Raw genomic sequence first — 23,203 nt, forward strand, 5'->3', positions numbered from 1 at the left:
TAAACTAGAACCCGCCAGAGTCCCGCCCCTCCGAGGGGACCAATCAGAAATGACCATGCAGGTGGGGCGTGGCCCCTGTGCAGCCGGATCTACAGACGCGAACGCTTAGTTCTGAGCTCGGGTCTTCAAAGACTGCGAATTTGCACTAAAGAGATACTCTCCTTCCCCCTTACACAGAAGGATAAGCGAGGTTTAGAAAAAAATTAAGCAACTTGCCTGAATCACGCTGCTAGGCTGCTAGGAAAAGGCTGATTTCTTCACGCACGCACCAGCTTTTCTAAGGTCTTTCAGTGTGTGCGCCTGGCATCTGAGAGAAAGTGAGTTTTCTATGTCTGCTCTTGTTTGTTTACTCGCTGCGTTTGCTGTTGTTTCTTGGGTTTTCGAGACAGAGTTTCTGTGTAACCCTGTCTGTCCTGGAACTCGCTCTGTAAAACAGGCTGGCCTTGAACTCACGGAGATGCACTCATCTACGCCTCCCAAGTGCTGCAATTAGAGGCATGTGCCACCACTGCCTGGCCTGCTTACTCACTGTTAGCAAGCAAACTTCCTTGTAGTAAAAAGCAGAAGTACAGAACTGGAGGAACTTACAAACTACTGGCCCAGGAGTGCCCTCCAATAAAGCCACTAAGAGATTTTCAGTAACCCACTCAAAGCCAGCCTGCCAGTTTGAGACCTACTAAGTCATTTAGCTTTGTTAAATTCGTGGTTTCATGCATTCTTGTCTTGGCAGGTCCTCCAAGCCGTTCTGGTCTCCATTCCACTACCCTGGGGAGTTAGAAAACGTGTGCAAGCAACCTGACTCATATTCATCATTTTAAATTCTGTCCATGCCCGGCGGTGGTGGCACACACCTTTAATCCCAGCACTCTGAGATAGATCTCTGTGAGTTCGAGGCCGGCCTGGACTACAGAGTTCCAGGACAGTCTCCAAAGCTACAGAGAAATCCTTTCTCGAAAAACAAACAAACAAAAACAAACACAAATAAAACCCTTTGTCCATTGTTAGAACATAGCCCCATTCCATAAACTGAATCAGGCCGAGCCTCTCCACAGCTGTCTCTAGGACAGAACTACGAAGCAGTCTGTGCAGTGACTTGGCAGCTCTTCTTAGTTTATGATTCCTGGCTCCTTATCACGTAGCCCACGCTGAACTAAATCATGGGATGCAAAACTTGCAGTCACCTCTCGTTGAAGGTTATAAAAATTGAACTTTCCCTTTATTCAAGAGATTGATGTGAGACTCCTCAGGGACACTGCTGGAGGGATGTTCTGAGGTCTGCCTCTAGCTGGCTCTCTCCTCATTGCTCTCTCATTCACATTTTTTAAACATTCATTTATTATATATGTTCTGTCTGCATATATCCCTGCAGGCCAGAAGAGGGCACCAGATCTCATTACAGATGGCTGTGAGTCATCATTGGGTTGCTGGGAATTGAACTCAGGACCTCTGGAAGATCAGTTAGTGTTCTTAACCTCTGAGCCATCTCTCCAGCCCCCTCATTCATATTCTTAATGCAGCTCTTTTCCAGGCTTTGAAGAGAAGCCTCTCCCTCACTCAGGTGCTATCCTGTCTAAGACAAGCTCCACAAATTATGTTGTTTCTGACTCATGCTGTCCCACCCCCAGGCCCTGGATCCCTACTAAACTCCACTGGAAGGAATCCTGTCTGCCTCCTTTGCTGACTGACTCGACCTGTCCACCTTTTATGACAGTCACATCTTTTCACGTTTTGACCTGACTCCGGGTCTATGAAGAGCTCTAATAGGCCGGAGCATGGCAATCACGACTCTGGCAGTCCTTGTCCTTCCCCCCTCCTTCCTAAACCATAGATTACATTTCTAAAGCTAGCCACCAAGGTCTGTTCCCTTATAGACTGGCCACTTCCTCTTCCTGAGGCTGACCACCAAGGTTCAGCTATCAAAATATTGAAGTCCAGCAATCAGAAGCCCCCGCATTAACATGTCCAATCAAAACAAACCAACTCATTCTAACGCAGGGTTTCCCCTTTCCCTTTATCAATGGCCACTTGCCTGTGGGCCCTGTCTATCTCCTCTCTACCCAGAGGCAGTCCTTGGTGTCCTGCCCCCCCCCAACAAATACCCTTCCCCTTCTCCTTCATCCTCTATCTCCTGTCTTTGTCTCTTATTCCCTGCCCTTGGTCCCTCTGGGGCAAAGAAATCTCCTTCGTGCTAAGAACTAGGTCTTGGTGTGGCCTGTGCCAACTCCGGTCCTTGCAGTATATACTTTGATTTTTACAAAGGCCATATTGTGGTACCAGTGTGAGGATTTGCCAGTGTTAATCTGGTGATGCCAGACCTTCCTCGGCTTCATTACTTGACTGAAGTAGCTTCCTTCAGAGCTGTGAGCCAGTCATGAGAGCCTGTGTGGGCCACAGGAATGTGAGCCGAAGTCCCACCTCCACTTCCTGTCTGAAGGCCAGCCTCCCCTGTCTACCTTCTGCTGTTCCCTCTGAGGTCACACAGCAAAGCATGACCCTGCACTCTGACCAAGAGTCTGCCGTTCCCTCTGGTAATCAATCTGCGTCCCACTGATTTCCACATTTAGCTACGGGTAGTGTCAACAACATTTGGTTCAAGTTGCTTTTCAACCAGGGTTTAGAAGAACGTCAAGCTAGTTGAAAAACTAAGCAGGAGACATTGCATGGCAGGAAAGTCAGGGACTCACTTTAAAAAACAGAACAGAAGTCCAACTGTGGCAGCACATGCCTTTAATCCCAGCACTTGGGAGACGGAGGCAGTCGCTTAGAGACCAGCCTGGTCTACAAAGTGAGTTCCAGGACAGCCAGGACTGTTACACAGAGAAACCCTGCCATGAAAAAAACATTTTTAAAAAAAGTAAACAGTTTGAGTGCTTGTCGGTTAGAAACGGCTTATCCTCGGTGTGTTAAGGAAAAGGTTCACACAGGCAAATGTGAAGTTCCAACCTCAAGTCTAACACTAGCAAGTTGAGTGTCCATGGTCTTTCATCTCACATTTAGATCTCAATTGTTGTCATTCAAAATTAGGAGTTAAAAGCTAGCTGTGCATGCACACCTTTAATCCCAGCACTTGGAGGTCAGAGGCAGGCAAATCTCTGTGAGTCCAAGGCCAGCCATAGCTGCACAGGCCTTGCTTCTCCCGCTTCTGGCCCAAAAGAGAAAAAGGGAATTGGGGTAGCTGCCACCCTAGACATTTTTTCCACCTCTATCCTGTTTTCCTCTTAGCATTCGAAATATGAGACATTTTAAAGCTTCAGAGTGCAGATTGCTTTACAAGAGGATAAAGCACTTTTCATTTATTGCTATACAAAACAGCGAGAGGTTTCTATTACAGCTCCATTAGGAAACGAGTGCTTAGAGCTTGCTCTCAATGTCACCTGTGAGAATAAGGTCTACAAACACGCCAGGAGTTAGGTGTGTCTCCAGAGTTTTTATCCTTATCCTTGCTGTTCCCTGTGCTCCAAACACTTTGCACTCTGCTTTTAATTGTGTGTGTGTGTGTGTGTGTGTGTGTGTGTGTGTGTGTGTACTAGAAAAGAGCCTCCGAGGCCCTGGAACTGGAGTTACAGACAGTTCTGCGTCATTTAGATGCCGGAAACAGAACCTAGGTACTGCAAGAGCAGCCAGTGAGCTGAGCCATCTCCCAAATCCCAAAAGCCCAGCTTCTTAAGCTGTGGGTCATGACCATGTATGGGACAATGTAACTCATGTGGTGATCAGGAAAACTTTGACAACAGTAAAACTAATTGAAATAAAATTCATAATGAATCTGAGGCTTATTGGCAGTGCTTGTCCGTGCTGCATCAAGACTTCCCCATAGTCTTGATTTGAAGCACACACCATGCATACTTCGTGCTCAGTGGATGAGGCAGCACACCACAAAACACCCCCAAACCCTGCCTGACACACCTTGGCTCAGAATGCACACTATTGCACGCTAAAATTGCAAGGCTTTTTTACAAGATGTTCGTAGCTGTTTCCCCTTATAGGAACAGAGTAGTTTGAAAACAAAGTTGTTCCTTACCATGTTAATATTAAATTAATATACTTTGGAGTGTTTTGTGTTGTAATGTTTGGCTTTAAAAAATTGCTACTTGAGTTGCTGGAGTATCATTTAAAAATTGTTCAGTGAACTTGGGTTTGGGATTAGGATGAAATTCCTAACAGTTTCTGAGATTGCTGAAACATACTTCTGTTACTGTGTATGACAACTTATGTGAAAAGGCATTCTCATCACTGTCAACTATAAAGTTGATCAGCTCTGAAAAATGTCCAATATCCTCTACCTGCAGCATCAAATATTCACACAAAATATATTTCTTTTTGGAGACAGGACTGTGTTGGGGAAGTCCTGTTATTTGCCTGTTATTTGTCAATAAAGTACTGTTGAGCCAATAGGAATCTAGATGGGAGGGACTAGGAGTCCAGGAGGATTCTGGGAAGGAGAAACACAAGAGAGTTCAAGATGTAACGCCATGGGGTAGGAGCCCGGAACTATTCTCCAGTAAGAGACATACTTAGATTAACAATTATGGGGTAATTACTTAAGTCAGAGCTAGCCAGTAAGAGACAAGCAAGGCCAACAGCTTCATAATTAATACAGCGTCTTGTGTGTTTATTTGGGGACTACAATGCGGCAGAGCTCAGGTGGCTGGCGGGGAATAAACCAAAGCGGCTAGCAAGGAAAAAGCTTCTCTTTACAGGACTGGCTTTAAACTCACTATGTATCAGATAGCCTTGAACATCTGACTCTCCTCTAGTACTGGTTCCCTGGTAATGTGCTGGGTCCTTGCATGGCGTGTGTGCACACATGGGCACGTGTGCATACACACACACACACACACACACACACACACGAATTGATACTTTATCGTTTATTGCGGTAAACATTTTATTTGTATGCCTATTTTATATAACTATATTCCTGAGGTCATGTAAAACTTTCCCAGGTGAAAATGGGCTGTGAGTAGAAAGAAGTTGAAGAAGCCCTACTTTAGGCCAGGCATGGTGATGAATGTCTTTAATTCTACCACTTGGGAAGCAGAGGCAAGGGGTTTTCTGTGAGTTCATGGCCAGTCAAGTCTACATAGCGAGATACTGTCCAAACATAATAAATAAATGAATGAAAGCCCCACCTTACACTACTCTTTCTGACATAATTTCCCCCAATTACCCTTCACCAGACAACACTTTCTTTCATAACTGTCACCACACCCTGGAATAACTGCATTGACATTTAGTTAGTGACTTCTTCATTGTTCATTGCTAGAATGAGAGCTTCTGGAAGGCAGGAATGCTATCTGTCTTGTCCACCTCCATATCCCCCAAGCAGAGAGGGTGCTCAATAAACATTTGTCAAATGACTGTTTGACTTAATGAATGATGGCTGGTGAAATTCTTCGCACACAAAGCTGTATAAAATCAGCAATGAGGTGTGAGTGTGACAGCTTTATAATGGGTGAGTGCTTTAGCTGTTAATTAGCAAATCCCTCTCATTGGGATGTTGGGGAAACGCCCAGCTAACAGAGGTTGAACAATCATTTCAGGTTCTTCTGCTGCTTATTCATAATTAGTGTGACTATTCAATTGGTGGGCTGATCCCCATCCCTAATGGCCCACCATGAAACAGTTACCTTCTCTTCGTGACTGGTCTTCATGCTGACGAAAAGCCCACCCTGCACGCTCTCTCTCATGGTATTTGCATTGCGTATTTGTGATGCCACCAAGTGTGGTTCCTTCTGTCATCTCCGAGTCCAAGCACACAGTGCTAGCATCTAGCACTCATTGTGTGTTGTTCACAAATTCATCTGTGTTCAGGTATCAAGGTATGAGGGCTCTCAGCCTTCAAAAGCTCAGGACTTAGTTCTGAAAGAGCAGATATGTTCTGTTTTGTGATGCTCTGACTTCAAATGACAGCGGTGGGCAGGACTGGCAGAGAGATCTGCCATCTAAGTGTGACCTTAGGTTGTATGATACTGTGCCTCAGTTTCGGGGTCATCAAAAAGGATCCATGTAAAGGAGATGATTCAGAGCGTGCCCTGCACCTTTGAACAGAACCTGGAGCCCCCATAGGATGGGGAGCACAGAGTAGTGCACACATGCCTGACGCTCAGGGCAGACCAAGACAAAGGGCAGAAAGCGCCAATGGATAATCTTAAGCCTAAATCTGCCCACGGATATATCCCGGACCCCCAGCCAACAGTGCTTTCCTCCACACAAACTCAGTCAGAGTCAGAGACTCCACTGCTCAATCCACCTTCCTCGTGCAAGCCCCGCCCCAGGGTTCCAGACTTGACCCAGCTCTTCTTGTAAGTCAGGCATGGTGGCTCACACCTATAATGCCAGCACTAAGACAGGTGGATTGCTATGAGTCTGAGACCAGTCCAGACTACACAGTGAGTTCCAGCCTGGAGTACACAATGAATCCCCACTCTTCTCAAAAAGGAGATATAGTCCTCACTGGAAGAGGCAGAAAAAAAAAACTGTTGGGTCTTTTTTTTTTTTTATATGTGTGGGTATTTTGCCTATATGTATAGCATGTGTAGCCCTTGTGTTGTGCCCAGTGTCTTCAGAGGCTAGAAGAGGGCATCATATTCCACAGGGCTGGAGTCACAGAAGGTATAAGTCTCCATGTGGGTGTTGGGAACTCATCTCATAGTAACTAGCATGAGGATAACTGGGAGGACTGGGAGGACTGGGAGGACTGGGAGGGATGAAGGTCTGTGAAGGGAAGATTGAGTAACCACATCAGGTAGAATGGTGAAGAACATTTTGCACTTTAATTGCTGACTATTTATTCCAGGAGAAAAATTTAACCAGAGTATCAAATAGTTGTTATTGCTTAAGGCAAGCTGTTAAACAATTTGTTTGGAAACTGGTTTGTGCATAGTTAAGATTTATTCATTTTGTTGCCTGATATCTTTTAGCTCAAAAGAAAAGAACAGCAATAAAATATTGAACTAAAATATATGTCAACTAGGCTTCAGAACATAGCCTTTTCAGCATTTTAATATCCCAATATAATCATTTAACATGAAAAGAAAGCTGTTAGTTATCCTGACTAATCAGTTTGCCCTAACTCAAGGCCGTCTGCCTCCTCATTGGTGCAGTCATTTTAACATGAATCCAAGAGTACTTATATCAAAAACGTCTGCTCATTTTGCCTGCCTCATGCGAAGTCCCACTGCTTATGCAAATGTGTATTAGATTCAGGCAAGGGCTGAGGCTATAGGTCAGGGGTAGAAGGTTTCCCTGGCATTTGTGAGGCTCTGGGTTCAATCTCTGTGACTACAAGAAGAAAGAGGGGAAAGAAAGGAAGAAAACATCAGTAAACAAACAAGAAACCACCTAGGAAAATAAAGCACAGAATGCCAACCACACCTGAGGCACCAGGATAGGAACTAAGAAATCAAATATTATTGAACATTGTATCTACCCTTGGTGGGGGCATGGAAAAAACCCTCTAATTAATACATAGATAAGTAAACAGACAGTGTTTATTCTCTTGTTTCTTTATTCTCTCTCTCCTTATCCTCTCATGTTTTTTCACAGCTTTTATACCCAAGCAGAATCTTCCAGGCAGTACAAGAGTCAAAACATTTGCATTCCATTTCTCAAGCGAATGATTATAGGTAAAAACATGTTTTTCATCTCCCTCACATGATTAAACATTTCATGTATTACAGGTGAAAAACAAATTATCCCAAGGACCCACATACATTCATACCTAAGCAACTTGTTATAGATTAACCGTGTGGGAAAGCAAGGTGTTCTTGTCAGGTATTTTATTGGCAGACTGCATTTTACAGTTCCAAACAAAGGACCAACTACTTTATTTACTTATCTTGAAAGGTGATCTTATAAGGAACCTTAAAGAAATCACAAACCTAAACTTTCATATATGAAAAATAATCAGTCAGTTCTACTTTAAGCCTTTAGGATACACATCCATTCATTAATAGTTTTTTTTAATCAGGAGATTGAGGGCAGAATGGGTATAAGGAATTAATCATCACCTTGGGTCATCAACCAAACCTAGCAAGGAGAATACATCAGCCAGTAACAATTGGGCTGCTTAGTTCTTGCTCTCTGACCTTAAAGAGTTCCACATTTAACCTTGTACCTTTCTAATACTTTAGATTGTCTTCTTGGATTTTTTTCACCTCAAAGTTATTTAATAAAAACATCTTAGTCTAACTTGGTTATTTTCAAAGCTTTGTTTCAGCTGTGATGCACTCTAAAATCTGTGAACATATCTCCCAACATTAAGGTTAAAAGATTTTAAAATAGCTGGGCTACTAGGACTCAGTTGTTAATCCTTAACTTGAGCTATAATCCATACAGCTCCTTAGGTGAAGCTTACAGACCCTGGCTGTGAAACATATCCTTGTATTCATTTTTATTCACCAAAACTCTATATAAGCTATTATTATTTTTATTATCAAATTAGATGGGAGGGGTCATCTTCTTGACAGTCCACAGATAAAAATGCTCAGTAGAACAGGATGTTTCCAAGAGATAAACACTCTATATTACAGGCAGTGGAGATCTCCCCACATTCACTCACACCATGCTCGAGAAAGATAGCAGCGGCAAACATGTAAAGACACAGCAGAAGTAAAAGACATTCCAGGGTCTGCAGTCCTATGGCCGTGCCCAAATGAGACTGACTCATCAGAGGATCCCCTCCTGGTGGGCTGACACCTGAACTTCAGTTGCCACCTGCGGTTCCTCGGGCATGGCCACCAGCAGGAAGGCCTCACATAAGAGATAAGCTTATAGTTGAAACCTGAAAGATAAATAATAAAGTAGGAGAATAATAAAGTAGGACAGACAGAAGGAGGGACCAGGAAATAGAAGGGGAATTGGCAAGGGCGCCTGATGAAGAGCAACTATATGCCAAAGAGAATATTAAGAACATTTGTGAAGAGGCAGGAGGATCTGAGTTTTCCAACAGCCTTGTCTACAGAGCAAGTTCCAAGATGACTGGGGCTACACAGAGAAACTCTGGAAAAAACAAAACAAAACAAAACAAAAACCCACCATGTGTGAGATGGGTGTGTTCATTTGGCTAGGGAAATGGGTGATGTCAAGAATGGATTTTTGACTCCTGGAAGCCATAGAAAAGCCTTAATTTTTTTAAAAGAAAGATCAAGGGTTCGGGATGTAGCTCAGTGGTCAAAGAGTTAGCTGGTATTTGCAAGGCTCAGTGTTGTGTTTGAGTTCCACAAGAAGAAAGAGAGGAAGGGAGGGAGGGAGAGAGGAAAGGAAAATGACAATGTAGGATAGACTCAGAAAAAGAATTATAAATATTTGAAAGACTGACAATAAAACTTCCCTGTGCACTCATGCTATGCCTGGAAAAGTCAAGCTGATGACTTGAAAGGCTGTTAAATCTAAGAAAATTTCATAGTGACGGGACTCAAGACAACCATAAAATCAGTACCTTTCCAACACACTAACTACAGGCTATGAGAAGGCAGAGTGAAAAAAGAGAATTCATAAAAATCATGCAGAGCATTCCTTACTCTTGGGCAAGCAAATGCGGTTGATAAGGTTGTCTGCTCTCTCTTAGTCCAGTAAGTCAGAGCTCCCAATTCAAATCAGTACAGCACTCTAACTGAAGTTTCTTTCTGAAATTCATCTAGTTGTAGTTTTGTAAGCTCACCAAAAAAAATTTTTAGAAAGAAAAATATCGAGGGAAAATGTACCTCAGAAATACCAGATACACTATGTGCAAATAACAAGAAGTTAAAGACATAAAATATAAATTTTGTGAGCCTATCAAATGATCACATTTAGAGGACGTAAGTCAAGTGTGCTAACTCAGTGTTGTAAGAAAGAAACGTGTGGTCACAAGTTCAGCAGTCAAAGGGGCGTTAGAAGTGACGTCAGTTAGGATGTGGGAGCTACTGTAGGGACAAACCGGTGCTAGATGTGACTTCAGTTAAGATATGATATCAGTTGGGATGTGGGGGCTACTGTCAGGACAAACTGGTGCTCGCTAGAGTCCAAAGACACTGGTACAGAGTTTGTCTGCAGAGCACTCAGAAAAGGAGTGGGAGCAAGATGGGGCCTAACAACCCTGCCCCACTGATAGTCCTAAAGTGCATATGACCCATGAGAAGGCACTAAACATGATGACCATTGTCAAATGCAAATTAACCTCACCTCAAAATTGCTAAAGTTAAAAACCCTGAAAAGGCTAAGAGTGGGTGAGACTGTGGAACAAGAGCTTACGAGCAGTTGGCTGAAGGATCTACTGAACATGGGGACCAGAAAATCCATTTCTCAGTCTACGACCAGCCGAAATTCTTATGAATGGTAGTCAAGAAGATACGAACAAGAATGCCCATACCAGAGTTACATGAAACATTTCCCAAACATACATCAACAGTAGAATAGACAATTGCACTGTAGTATACTCATGTGGTGAAATACCATCATGAGTGGGCTGTGTCAGAAGCTGTCTTTTCAGTGTCCAAATGTATTGAATCGGAATATAATATTGCAAGGTATATTGGTTGTGTTGGCAACAATTTGTCAAGTTGTCCTGATTTCCTTAGCCAAAGCACACATAGGTTCTCATATTTCAACCTTAACTATTAATGTTAATTTTCAGATCACGCATTGTATAGTAAAATATATTCTCTCTTCTCTCTCTCTCTCTCTCCCTCTCTCTCTCTCTCTGTCTCTGTGTGTGTGTGTGTGTGTGTGTGTGTGTGTGTTACAGTGTTACAGAAGGGCTACAAAGGATCCAGAGGCACCACAATGGAGTTTAAAGTTCCAAACAGACCTGGAAGGCAGAATATGAAGCTGATAGAGAATCAAAAAGAGGGAGGGGTGTGTTGTGGAATCTTATTTTAATATGTGTTACATTTGCTTATGCTGTGGAAGACTTGTTTATGATGCAATGATGTGTTGCATTCTTTTCTTACATTTAACTCTGAAGCTGTACTACTTTGCCTGTCTAAAACACCTGATTGGTCTAAGAAAGAGAAAGGCAGGAGAAAAGATAGGCCTGGCTGGCAGGCAAAGAGAGTAAATATGAGGAGAAATCTGGGAAGAGAAGATCAAGGAGCAGGATAGGGAGGAGGACTCCAGGGGCCAGCCACCCAGCTACACAGCAAGTCATGGAGGAAGAAGAAAGATATATAGGATAAAGGTGAAAGCCCAGAGGCAAAAGGTAGATGGGTAATTTAAGTTTTAAAGCTGGCTAGAAATAAGCCAAGATAAGGCCAGGCATTCATAGGAAAGAATAAGCCTCCATGTGATTTATTTGGGATCTGGGTGGTTGGCCCCCCCAAAGACCAAAGAACCAAAAAAGAGTAAAAACAACCAGCTACAGGGTGTGTGTCCCATAATTAACTCTGTTGAAGGTCTGATACAGACTCTGCTGCAGAGGCCAACCCCAGAGTCAGACTTAAGCTGCAGAAGCCAACATGTAGGACCTTGGAGGGCACTGAGATGAAGAATAGGACTGTATCTAGGTGGACAAACGGATGACAGGTCCAGATGGATGAGCAGATGGATGGCCATTTGAGAAGGTTGCATCAACAGTGGGGGCTGAGCTGAATCGAAGCCCTGAGACAGTTGAGAGTTCTCTGCCTATTGATTCCTTGACAAACCAGGTAGTCACACGACAGGTTGGTAAAGGTATATCCCTTCCTCAGTCTTGTGTGTGTGCTGTTTCCTTATATGATAAAAAATTAGATTTTATTTTGTGTCTTTGAGTATTTTGCCTGAATACGTGTGTATCATGTGTGTGCAGTGCTCACAGAGTCCAGAAGACAGTGTCAGAATCTCTGTAATTGGAGTTACAGATGGCTGTGAGTGGCTATGTGGCTTTAGGGAACTGAACCCAGGTCTTCTAGAAGAGCAATCCATGCTTTTAGCTATCTCTCCAGCCCCTTAGATGATTTTAATATGCCATGTGTTCATATGATCCCAATCTATTTACACGATTGCATTCTTTTGACTTTTTGGTTGTAGGCCTAGCCTTTAATGGCTGAGCCATCTCTTCAGTCCAACCCTCTTTACTTCAAGGATAAGTCATTTATCAGTCTATGGTGGACAGATGGTATTATCTGTGTGCCCACCCTGGTACACCATTGTCTTGCTTTGGTGCTGGCATTCAAAATGGAGTCCAGTGCTTTGCCTGCCAGGACACAGTCCATTCTGAAAACCACTCTTTCCTACATCATGAAATAGCCTAGAACTGGCTATAGACTGGCCTCATCTCATAACAGCAATGAATGAAGCAACATGGATGAATCACAAGACATAAAAACATATCATGCAACTTGACTTTCATAAAAGTCAAAAGTAGACAAATCATTCTCCGAGGACAAGTATGAAAACAGCTGCCTCTTTGGAGTGGTGATGGCAGGGGGAAACTTCTCCCTTCATACTGCTAATTTTTTCTGAAGTGGAGAATGCTGACACAGGTGTGCCCTGGTGTGAGACAACCCCAGAGCCTACTCTGATTTGCACGGTTTCCTGTGTGTATGCTTATGTTTCTCCTTAAGAAATTGCCCTCAAAGGTAATGAGCTAAATCATCCGATGTTATGTCACCAGATGTGGGTTAGTTAGGAGTTCCACCTCAGCATCTTTGTTCACAAAAGGCTTCCCTGGTTCTGCTGGAATCTCCTTGTAACTCTTTATAATCTCAGAATGATGTTCCATCGCTTAAGAAGAGAGGGTTCACACGAGACATGACCCAAGGGGGAAACACCATGCTGGAGTCAAGAGAAGCTATGTAACACAAGGAGCCTACAGTTTCCTTGTATTGTTTAGTGGAGCTGCCTGACATCCCTGGCCTTAAGTCTCAAAGCAGAGCATGATGGGAAAGGGGAAGAAGAGGATTAAAATCCCTCAGCCACAGAAACTGAAAGTACACACTGGCAAGCATGTTTGGCAGTTTCCAGAGTCTGAGTATGGAACTTGGGGGGTCATGACTTGCCTTGGTAAGTTTCCTTATATACTAAAATCAAACAAACAAAAAAAACATTTTTATCACAGGTTAGCCACTCATCTTCAGTTAGTCAAGTAAGAAGCAAACTAATAGTGGGAAACAGAAAAAGATGATTTATTCCAAGAGACCCAGAAACTCCCCCAAGTCTGTCTTCAGGGTCCTGGGGTGAGATGAAGTTAAACAGATGACTATGGATATGACAATCTAAGCTGTCTTGGTTGACGTGAGGTCCTGCCCACCACAGTCCCATCTTTATCTGGGCTTCACTTGTAGGGTGTTCTGATAAGTTGTTAGAACCATAGGAAGTATGAGATTCTTGGGGGAAGTTCCCATTTCTTTGGGGGTCCACTGTTTCAGTAATCTGACACTCAGATTGAGACACACTTGTCTTTTTTAATTTCTTCCAGGCCTGATATAAAAACTGGTACTAAACTGGAAGTCACTGGCCTCAGTTGAGAATGCCCTTTATATCCCTAAGCTGTTCATTTATAACTTTCAAAAAGGATTCTTCTATTAGTGAAGACTGAGACAAGAGTATGGGAATTGTGTTAGTTGATGGCTTTCTAGAAGAGAAAGAAATTAAAAATAAAATAACTGTTGGGCTGTTGAGGTACTCTGCAGCATGTTTACATTTTGTGTCATGCTTTCATTCTAAAACCAATGTTTGCTAAATATTTGTACATCTGAGCACTAGAAAAAGCCACACCTCTAAACCAGGTGTGTTAGTTTTGATAATCACAAATTTTCACACCTGCAAATGGCTTAATTTTGGAGACTGTAATTCAAGGCCTCATTTTTTAATTAATTAATGCCCTTGTAGGGTTCTAGAACACTATAGCTAATCTTTGCCTTATAAATTCCATTAAGAAGTTGTCAAGGCAGGAGCAGGCTTAAGCTTCTACAACCAGGATTGCCTCAAGTTTTTCAAGCTTGCTTCGTTACCTTGCATATTTATAAATGTGCCCCCACCCCCACCACCTCTCCTCCCTCCCTCTCTCTCTCTGTCTCTCTCTGTCTCTCTCTGTCTCTGTCTCTGTCTCTCTCTGTCTCTCTGTCTCTCTGTCTCTCTCTCTCTCTCTCTCTCACACACACACACACACACACACACACACACACGTTTTTCCATCCTCAACAATCAGTTTCCTTTAGATTAGTCCGCACTTTCTGCCCCATGTGCTGGTAAGTAGCTTTCTGTAAAATACACTCTTCTCCAGCATTGCAGTGTGCCCAGTGTTCCTTCCTAACTGGCCTGGAACAAATCAGGTTGCTAAGCTTCACTACCCAAAGACACCCAGCTGAGGATACTGGCAGAGCAGGATCCAGGATCAGTCACACCTCTTCAAGGTTCGAAACTATCCCATGCTCTGCGCTTCTGTGTCTGCTAACCTTGGCCTCAGCCCTCAGCCTCCCTGGCCTCCCAGGGGCACGGGGAGAGAAAGAGAAGGCTCTGGAGTGGGCAGGAGGAAGCTGTGTGAAAGCTCTGGTCAGCTCGAGTTTCACTGTCTGCCTGGAGCAGGACCAGTCGTGGGGAGGGAAAGCACTAGCAGAACAGAGCGCTGCTCTGTAGCTACCCATTGCTGGGAATATCTGTCCCCGCTGCTCCAGATACAACAGTAGCTAAACTAGGTAGCTACACCGCTGTCAGGGCTGGATCGAAGCACTGCCTCCCCTTAATGAGAAAGACACCAATTCAGATAATCATGTCAAAACTGCAGTAATCTGTGACTGATAATGGAAAAGACATCACAAAAGCGTTGGCAGCTCTTCCAAAGGACTGTATGATAACCCTCAAGTGGGATTGCCTGAGCATTCATTGATCATTACAAGATAGCTACACAATTGTCAACCAGCTTGAAGGAAGAATAGAAAGTCCACTGGAGTCATGGCAGGCACTCGTTTACTTGTAATTGACTTTGCTTTGGGACATGGGGCAGGGGCACCTTCTACTGGAAGAAGAATTGTCTTGCAGGAGCAAAATATGCAGATTGTGATGGGTGGCTTTAATGTCCATGCCACAAATGTAAAGCCACCTGAGCAGGAAGGCTCACCCAAAGAACTGCCTTAGTTCCGGCTGTCCTGGAACTCAGAGATCCGCCTGCCTCCGCCTCACAAATGTTAGGATTCAAGGCGTGCACCACTGCCCAGTTGAATGCTGTGCTTTTCAACTAAAATTTCTAAGATGGTGTGTGAATTTCCTATGTCCAATTTTATTTTATGTCGAAAAGAACAATGGTTAAAATCAGAATGAGTTTTCCTCTGGCTTTGTTTGATGACAATTCTTTTAACTGTGCAAAGAAAGAAGCCAACGCTTTTCATTCCTTAAGAAGTTGTGAAAACTGTAAACCAGACTCCACTTTTTAAAACGAGTCTTGGTGCTGGACAGTTGGCTCAGCAGTTACTCCTGCTGCTCCTGCAGAGGACCCAGGTTTTGTCCCAGTACCCAGGTCGGGCAGCTCAGTCACCTGTAACTCCAGCTCCTGAGGAAGCAACATCATCCTCTGGCTTCCAAGAGGATACACACACACACACACACACACACACACAACACACACACAACACACACACATCACACACACATCACACACAAACACACACACACACACACACATAACACACACACATCATATACACACATATCACACACAAACACACACATACACACAAACATACACATCACACACACAAACACACACATATACACATACAAACACACACACATTACACACACATCACACACATACACACATCACACACACATCTTAAAAGATAAAAGAAAACAAATCTTTCACAAAACACAGAGAGATATGCACACTTGTAATCCCAGCACTTGAGAGGCTAAAGCAAGAAGATCAATAGTTCAAAGCCAGCTAAGGCTGCATAGCAAGACCTTGCCAGAAGCAAACAAAAACTACTGCTCCTTGAATAATTACAAATGCGAACACATTCTCTGCTTAGACAGTAACTCTACTACCACAGTTACTGCATTAGCTACAGCGCTTTACGCATGGCCTTTAAGGTCCTCCCTGATGGTGCGGATCCCCAGCCAGGTCTCCCTCATTTGCCCCACTTTGACCACAGGCTGTTGTTCCTCAAGTACCTTTTCTTTTTAAATTTTAAATAATATTTATCATGTCATATGGCTGGCTTTCCCTAATGCTGAGATGGATTTCTTGACTCATCAGTCAGGAGCTGAACCCAGAGCTGCCTGCCTCTAGACAAGGACCATCACCCTGCACTGTGTCTCTACGCCAAGGCTGAGCACAGGCAGGGAGCAAGGCCTCCTTGACCTGCCATGTGCCTTGTCTCTGTGAGGGTTGATGAGGAAGCCGGCAGATGGACCTTCACTCTCTCCTTTGTTTCCTCCTTTCTCGTTCATTGTCAAAATTTAAGTTTTTCTCTCCACAAGAATCATATAGAATAATTTGTTAAATCTGATGACATGGTGGAAACGAAAGGTAAAGTGATGAAAGAGACTGCATAGTGCTCTGGCCAGGTCCCCCAGCTCGCAGGGAGGCTGGGGCAGTGTTACTCATGGCAGGGCTCTGCTAGCCCTGTGTGTAATGACGTCAGTTTCCACTCACTGACCTTTACCTTCAACAGGCCTACTCAAGACTTTACACACTCACAAAACAACTCACGGCAAACATCTTCAAAAGCTGATGCATTACAAAAATTACAACCAGGGTCCCCCTCAGAAACAAAACAAAAGTTACCTTCGCCATGAATTATTTCACCATTGCTTAACAGCACCCTGCAGCACCCATGCCACAAGAAACTCTGAGGTATCAGGAAAAGAAAGACCAGATGTCCAGCTGTTTGCACTAAGAAGTGTCTTTATTTTGCAAGTGCTAAGAGGTCTCTCTCTTGCAGAAGGGTGCAGTCTCATATATAGTCTTACAACACAGTAGAAAAACCCCAGGTGGAAGAGAGCATGTTTTCCTGGTGCTAGATGTTGATGTCAGTGAGGCAATGCAGGGGCACTAAGCCAGGACTAGAAAACAGGATGCACCTGTGGCTATCAGCTGACAAACAACTCAGAGACCCTGTGAGGGCTAGGCCCCAACATCTCCCCCTTTTTTATTTTTTGAAATTTTGTTTGAACAGTTTGCTACTCTATAGAATCTTTTATATAGATTTTTTGGCTCTCAGGCCATGTTGTAGGCTTTTGCTATTTTTCTCAGGGGCTACAGCCATACCCATTCCTTGTAAAAAGTTTTTAGAGATGACTAACAAAATTGACCTTAAATTTGTAGCAATAACCAACCCTGTATAAATGCAAACAAACATTTATAAACAATATTTGGGAATGTGGGCGTCATTCTTTCCAAACTACTTCCTGCTGTTAAGGGGCACTGTTCATACCATGGGGATCATGACAAAACTCAGAAACCTGTATAAGTCCTTATTTTCAGGGTCTGTAAGGATGTATCATCTTAGCTGTTTTAGATGTTGAATCACTTGGGCCACTGCTTCCAGAGGTCTTGCTTCATCAAACTATACTAGTCTGGAAGCCACAGCTTTTTATTTTCTGTGGAAACAAAAGCAGAATTTTTTTTCCAAGTAACCTGTCCTTATATTTAAATTTAGAAGTCAAAGCATTTTCAAAATATGTAAGTTGGATTATTTCAGCAACATTAATAATCAAATGTCTTTTAGTAGTTTTTGTTTCTTTCTTAGCAATTAAACAGTTTAAAGACAACACAACAGCACACAGTATTCAGACTCTCCGTGTATTTTCCATTCCATATACTTTTACCTTTTTCTTTTCTTTCACTTAATACCAGTACCTCGTTTACTAACTGTAGGAGGAAAACAATGCCGCCATTAACCATGTGACTTACTAGAGGCACATACAGATGAGGTAATAAAAGAGCGGTTTACCACACCGCTAACCACACCCACTTTAGGCATGACTAAAGACGTATACGTACACAGGCGGTGAATTACGTCACTAGCCAGGCCCACTATTGGGCATGGCGGAAAACTACTCGGCTCATCTGGGTTACTTGTTTGGTATCTTCATCAACTAACTGTTACCAATTTTCAATTCACCTATTTTCAATCCATCCTCCAACCAAGGATGACCCCTTAGGCAAAAGCCTTAAGATTTACTCAATCCACCCTCCAACTGAGGGTGATCTCTCAGGTTCCCTTTCTTTCCCGACCTTGCGGGAGAAGGCCTGGAGATTTAATCTGGTACTCCTTTCCAATACACCCTCATAGCCTTACTTGCTGGCCAGCCTTTGAGGGCGATCTCTCAGTTACCCTTTACTTTCCTGACCTCAATGGATCAGGTGAAAGGCTGAAGATTAATTTAATACAACTTCTCCTTAGAAGGTGATCTCTTAAGCAAAAGCCTGGGGATTTGACCATTCAATTTTACTGTTAGGAGCTGAGGTACCTGTTTTTAATTCTTCTCTTTCTTGAGTCTCTCCTCTCCTGAGTCTTCTTTCTGGCCAATCTTTCCCAGTCTTTCCAAGTCTCTCTGGATCTTGTGGAACCTCCAATTGTGGCGCCCGCACCACAAGCAACTCCGAGGTATCAGGAAAAAAAAGACCAGATGTCCAGTTGTTTGCATTAAGAAAATGCATGTGCTGCCTTTATTGCCAGGAGAATGTGTGTGTGTGTCTTTATTTTGCAAGTGTTAAGAGGTCTCTTTATTTTGTAAGAGGGAGAAGTCTTATATATAGTCTTACAACACAGTAGAAAAACCCCAGGTGGAAGAGAGCCTGTTTTCTTCCTGCTAGATGTTGATGTCAGTGGGGCAATGCGGGGGCAGTAAGCCAGGACTAGAAAACAGGGTGCACCTGTGGCTATCAGCTGACAAACAACTCAGAGACCCTGTGAGGGCTAGGCCCCAACAGCACCCAGTTTTGTTCTGCAAACACCCCAAAGCACCTGTGTTTCTTCACACATACACTTAAATCATTCTAAGCTCTGCTTGAATGTCAAGAAGGCATGCTTGACAGGAGGCAGGGAGAGGTGTATTAGAACCCCTTTCACCTTGTTCTCAGACCCCTGCAGGGGCTGTGGGTGATTGGATAAATTCACCAGGAGGCAAAACTCAGGGACAAGACTCACAGGCTGAACTGGCTCGGGCCTCAGCTGCCCATGGCAATGGCTGTAATAGAATGCTTACACATTTCAGTGGTGCAGGTGCTGTGTCTCACCTAGTGAAGGGTAGGCAATCCCAAAGAACTCAACCTCAGTTGTTGTGACTTAAAGTGTTTCTAACTACACCACAAAAACTTACACTCAGACACAGATACACACAGACACACACACAGACACACAGGCACACACACACACGACACCTCCCAGCAAGATCTCACATCAGGGAGGGGACTTGAGGGGCTGGGAAGAGAGAGGGGAGGGAGGGGAAATTTTGATTGGGTTGGGAAAAATTAATTAATTAATGAAGTAATAAAAAATGATGGGCTGTGAGACTCCACTCTTCCCTCTCACAATGCTGGTGGGTCCTCTGAGAGTTGTTTGTCACAGTTGTCACAGTTGAAGTCCTGCTTGCTTGGCATTTGCTCTTCCATTAAAATGAACTCACCAAAATTTTCGTTGTCATTCCTGGCAAGAAACACAGTTTACCCAAAGTGTCACAGGTTTTCATTTAATATTTAGGGTGGAGTCACCCTACACTCTACTCCAGCAGCTTATTTGAAATTGAATATTTGGACCCCTAGGAAGTTTCTCAGACTAAGGGATGAAATTCTTTTCACTTTAATCCATATGGTAACTTAGCTCCGTGCCTTTTACTGTCCTGGACACCCAGGCCCTTGGGTTATTTTTCTACATCAAAGTGGCTTTCTGAGAGTTTTGATAAAGGAAATTATTTCTTCTACTGTAGATATTATGAGTGTATTTGGTGGGGGGCATAAAGAAGTTAAGACAGGGTTTCTGTCTGTCCTGAACTCTGTAGACCAAGCTGGCCTTGAACTCACAGAGATCTGCCTGTCTCTGCCTCCTCAGTGCTGGGATTAAATCATGGGCCACCCTGCCTGGCTTTCTAGGCCTACTTTTAAAGTCCTCCTTTCAGGCTTATAAAAAGACACTATAAAGTAGCATTGAATACTAACTGACATGCATGTATGTAACATCTAGCCTCATGGACTGAGCAATTACTAGATTCTTGGACCTTCTATTGGTAGACAGCCATTGTTGGACTGGCCAGACCACAGCCTATAATCTACTCTAATCCTTTTGATATGTATTCATTCTGTAAGTTCTGTTTCTCTAGAGAACCCTGACTAATACAGTCATCATCACGGAACCTACTCCACCTTGAATTCACTGACTGCAATCTTTGTAAGCACCCTGTGAGGCAGATCTTATTGTTACTGTGAGCTGCCTGGGATCCCATTAACCTTCGGTAGAAATCAGAAATGGGCAAGGAGAGGCTCTTCAGGTGTCAGCTTTGGGCAGCTTTTGTCTCCATTGGCATTTGACAGTCTCAAGAGACAGCAGAAGGCAGACAGGAGCAGCAAGTGCTCCCTAGTGTTAAGGTCTTGTGAAGCCTGGGAGCCCTAAAGACTTATCTGTCTTTAGTGTTGAGGTATGTTCCTTGGATGCAGGGATCCCATTTTTTCAAACCCATAGTGAATCTGTGTATTTTGCTAGGAGAGTTGAGTTCATTGATATTCAGAGTTATTACTTAAAGGTGTTTATTAACAGTAATTAATAATTCATTTTGTTGAATTTGTGTGTTTGGTGGTGAGTCGGTTAATTTTTGTTGACACAAACCAGAGACCTCTGGGAAGAGGAGACTTCAACTGAGGAATTGTCTCCATCAGACTGAAGTGTGGGCTGTCTCTGGGGCCATTTTCTTGAAGTTCATTGATGGAGAAGGGCCTGGCCCTCTGTAGGTGATGCCACTCCTGGGTAGGTGGTTTTGAGCTGTATAAGAAAGGTAGCTGCTGGCCTGGAGCCTGGAGCAAGGCACAAAGTATCATTCCTCCATGGTCTCTGGGTCAAGCTCTTGCCTTGAGCTCCTGCCATGGCTTCACTTGGTGATGGATTGTAACCTGTGAGCCAAATAAAAAATAACCCCATTACCCCTTTTCTTCTCAAGTTACTCTTGTTCATGGTATTTTATCATACATCAGGAAGCATTTTAAATCATCCCTTCTCTAGAAGATCAAATCATAAATTCTTGGGGACTGTTCCTAAAACAAGAGAACATTCTTGGTCTAAGTCACTTGTCCATTCTTTGCCACTGAGCTAGCTGTAGGTGTGTAGTTGTCCTACTAGGCCTAGGAGGTATCTGTTTACACAAAATCCCTGGGAAGTTGCTTTTCATCCTCACTGAGCCCAGATTTCTCAGGCCAACAGTCCTTAGGAAAAGTGTGTGGCTTTCTGGTGACATTCCATGGCTCATAAATTTAACATCCATGGAGGAAATCTGTCTGCACAAGACTTTGATCTTTTTCTTTTTTTTTCTTCAGCCTTTGGTCCTCTGACCAGGGTAGTTTAGAGATCAAAGTTTTGCCCATCGAGCTTCGGTTCTTAATCACTTGAGGTGTTTTTATCTCAAAGTTTCTAGAAAAGCTACTGTGGAAAGCTGTCACACCCATACCATGAGTTACACAAATATGAGCAGGGGTTTCATGCCCAACAGGTGCATAAACAAGACAGTCTGACTAAACCAAATGTCAATATTGTGTTCTGCATCACTGTAAGAACGTAAGAGGGTTTGGTCACTGTGGAAAACAATTTGCAATTACCTTGTAAACATAGACCTCGTTGTCCCCATTATTGGAATAACATTCTAGAGAAGGCCATGTCAGCTTTATAATGGAAAAGCAGATTAAGACAGGCTAGAATCTGCTAGGTTTTTGTGGAGAGCTGCGTCACACCGTGCCTCAAAGATGGCGCCGGCTTCCGCATTCCACCATCCCGACGGTGAGTGCGCTCAGTAATAAACAACTCCTTATTTGGCCTGCTCCCATCCCGCCGGGGTCATGCCATCGTCATCAGATTGCTTATGCATTCTGGTGAGCCTATGGCTTGCGCACACGTGGCTGCTCAGGGTTGGCTGGCCTCAGCTATTTAGGGAGCAGGAGGGGTTTCTCCCGTGGCTGCCTCGACGTTGTTTCAAGGTTCCTGAATAAACCGCTTGTGAGAAGGATTCCTGAGTCGCGTCTTCCTTGCTGGTCGAGGTGGTCGTGACAGGTTTTCAGGAGAATAATGTGAGAAGTAGTCACCTAGAGCAGCAGTTCTCAACCTTTGGGGGTATGGCCCTTTCACAGGGATGGCCTAAGACCACCGGAAAACGCAGATATTTACATTATGATTTGTAACAGTAGCAAAATGACAGTTATGAAGTAGTAGTGAAAATAATTTTATGATTGGGGCCACCATAACATGAGGAACTGCATTAAAGGGTCTCAGCATTAGGAAGGGTGAGAGTCACTGACCTAGAGAAATGTTATACAATGATAAAAATCACCTCCTGCCTGCTACCGGCATCAACATGGAAGCATAAAAGGTTCAGTGTGGAGGACTTCAAGTGGGAAGGACTTCAGATGAAGATGGAAATTTCTGTCCTGCCAGGTCCCACTGCCGGTTAGCCCCAAATAAACACACAGAGTCATCTGTTAATTATAACCTATTGGCTGATGGCTGGCTTCTTACTAGGTAGGTCTCTTTTAATTATTAACCCATTTCTATTAAAACTATGTATTGCCACGAGGCTGTGGCTTACCTGTAGTCTGGCAGGTTGCGCCTTTGGTAGCATGACGTCTCTTCTCCGACTCTCTCTGCTTTCTTCTCCCTAGCCTTCTCCTGGTCTGGTTGATGCCTCTCCCCCATCATTTCTACCTGGCTATTGACCAATTGGTGTTTTTTTCGTCATCCAATAAGAGAAACATACATACAGAGGAGCATCCCCCATCATTCAGAGATGGCTCTGTGGTTATGAGCATTTGCTGCTCTTTCAGAGGACCCAAGTGCAGTTCTCAGCATCCACTTGGTGGCCACACTCTAGTTCTAGGGGCTCTGAGGCTATCTTCTGGGCTGAGGGCACCAGGTATGCACATGGTGCACATACATACATGTAAGAAAACACTCAGACACATAAAATAAAAATGGTGCATAAAAGAAGAAAGACAAACTCTTGGTGTCATTAACCCAAGAGTAAGTCTGGTTTATTCAGAAGAGTTTTGATCTCTTCTGTCCTGATCGAATGATACTCCAATCTAAAAGAAGCCTAGTCTAAAAGAGAA

General features: G+C 43.6%; 1 long non-coding RNA gene across 1 annotated transcript; it reads right to left on the bottom strand.

Annotated features, from left to right (window-relative positions):
- Positions 1-20,627: 20,627 nt before the first annotated feature.
- On the bottom strand, positions 20,628-21,875 carry LOC121136682. The gene is made up of 2 exons (XR_005873737.1): positions 21,704-21,875; positions 20,628-21,004 (listed from the first exon to the last, which is right to left on the bottom strand). It is a non-coding gene; the product is annotated as an uncharacterized LOC121136682 (long non-coding RNA).
- Between the last annotated feature and the right edge of the window lie 1,328 nt (positions 21,876-23,203).

Source organism: Mesocricetus auratus, unplaced genomic scaffold (genome assembly GCF_017639785.1).
Source record: "Mesocricetus auratus isolate SY011 unplaced genomic scaffold, BCM_Maur_2.0 Super-Scaffold_100676, whole genome shotgun sequence".
Lineage (NCBI taxonomy): Eukaryota > Metazoa > Chordata > Mammalia > Rodentia > Cricetidae > Mesocricetus > Mesocricetus auratus.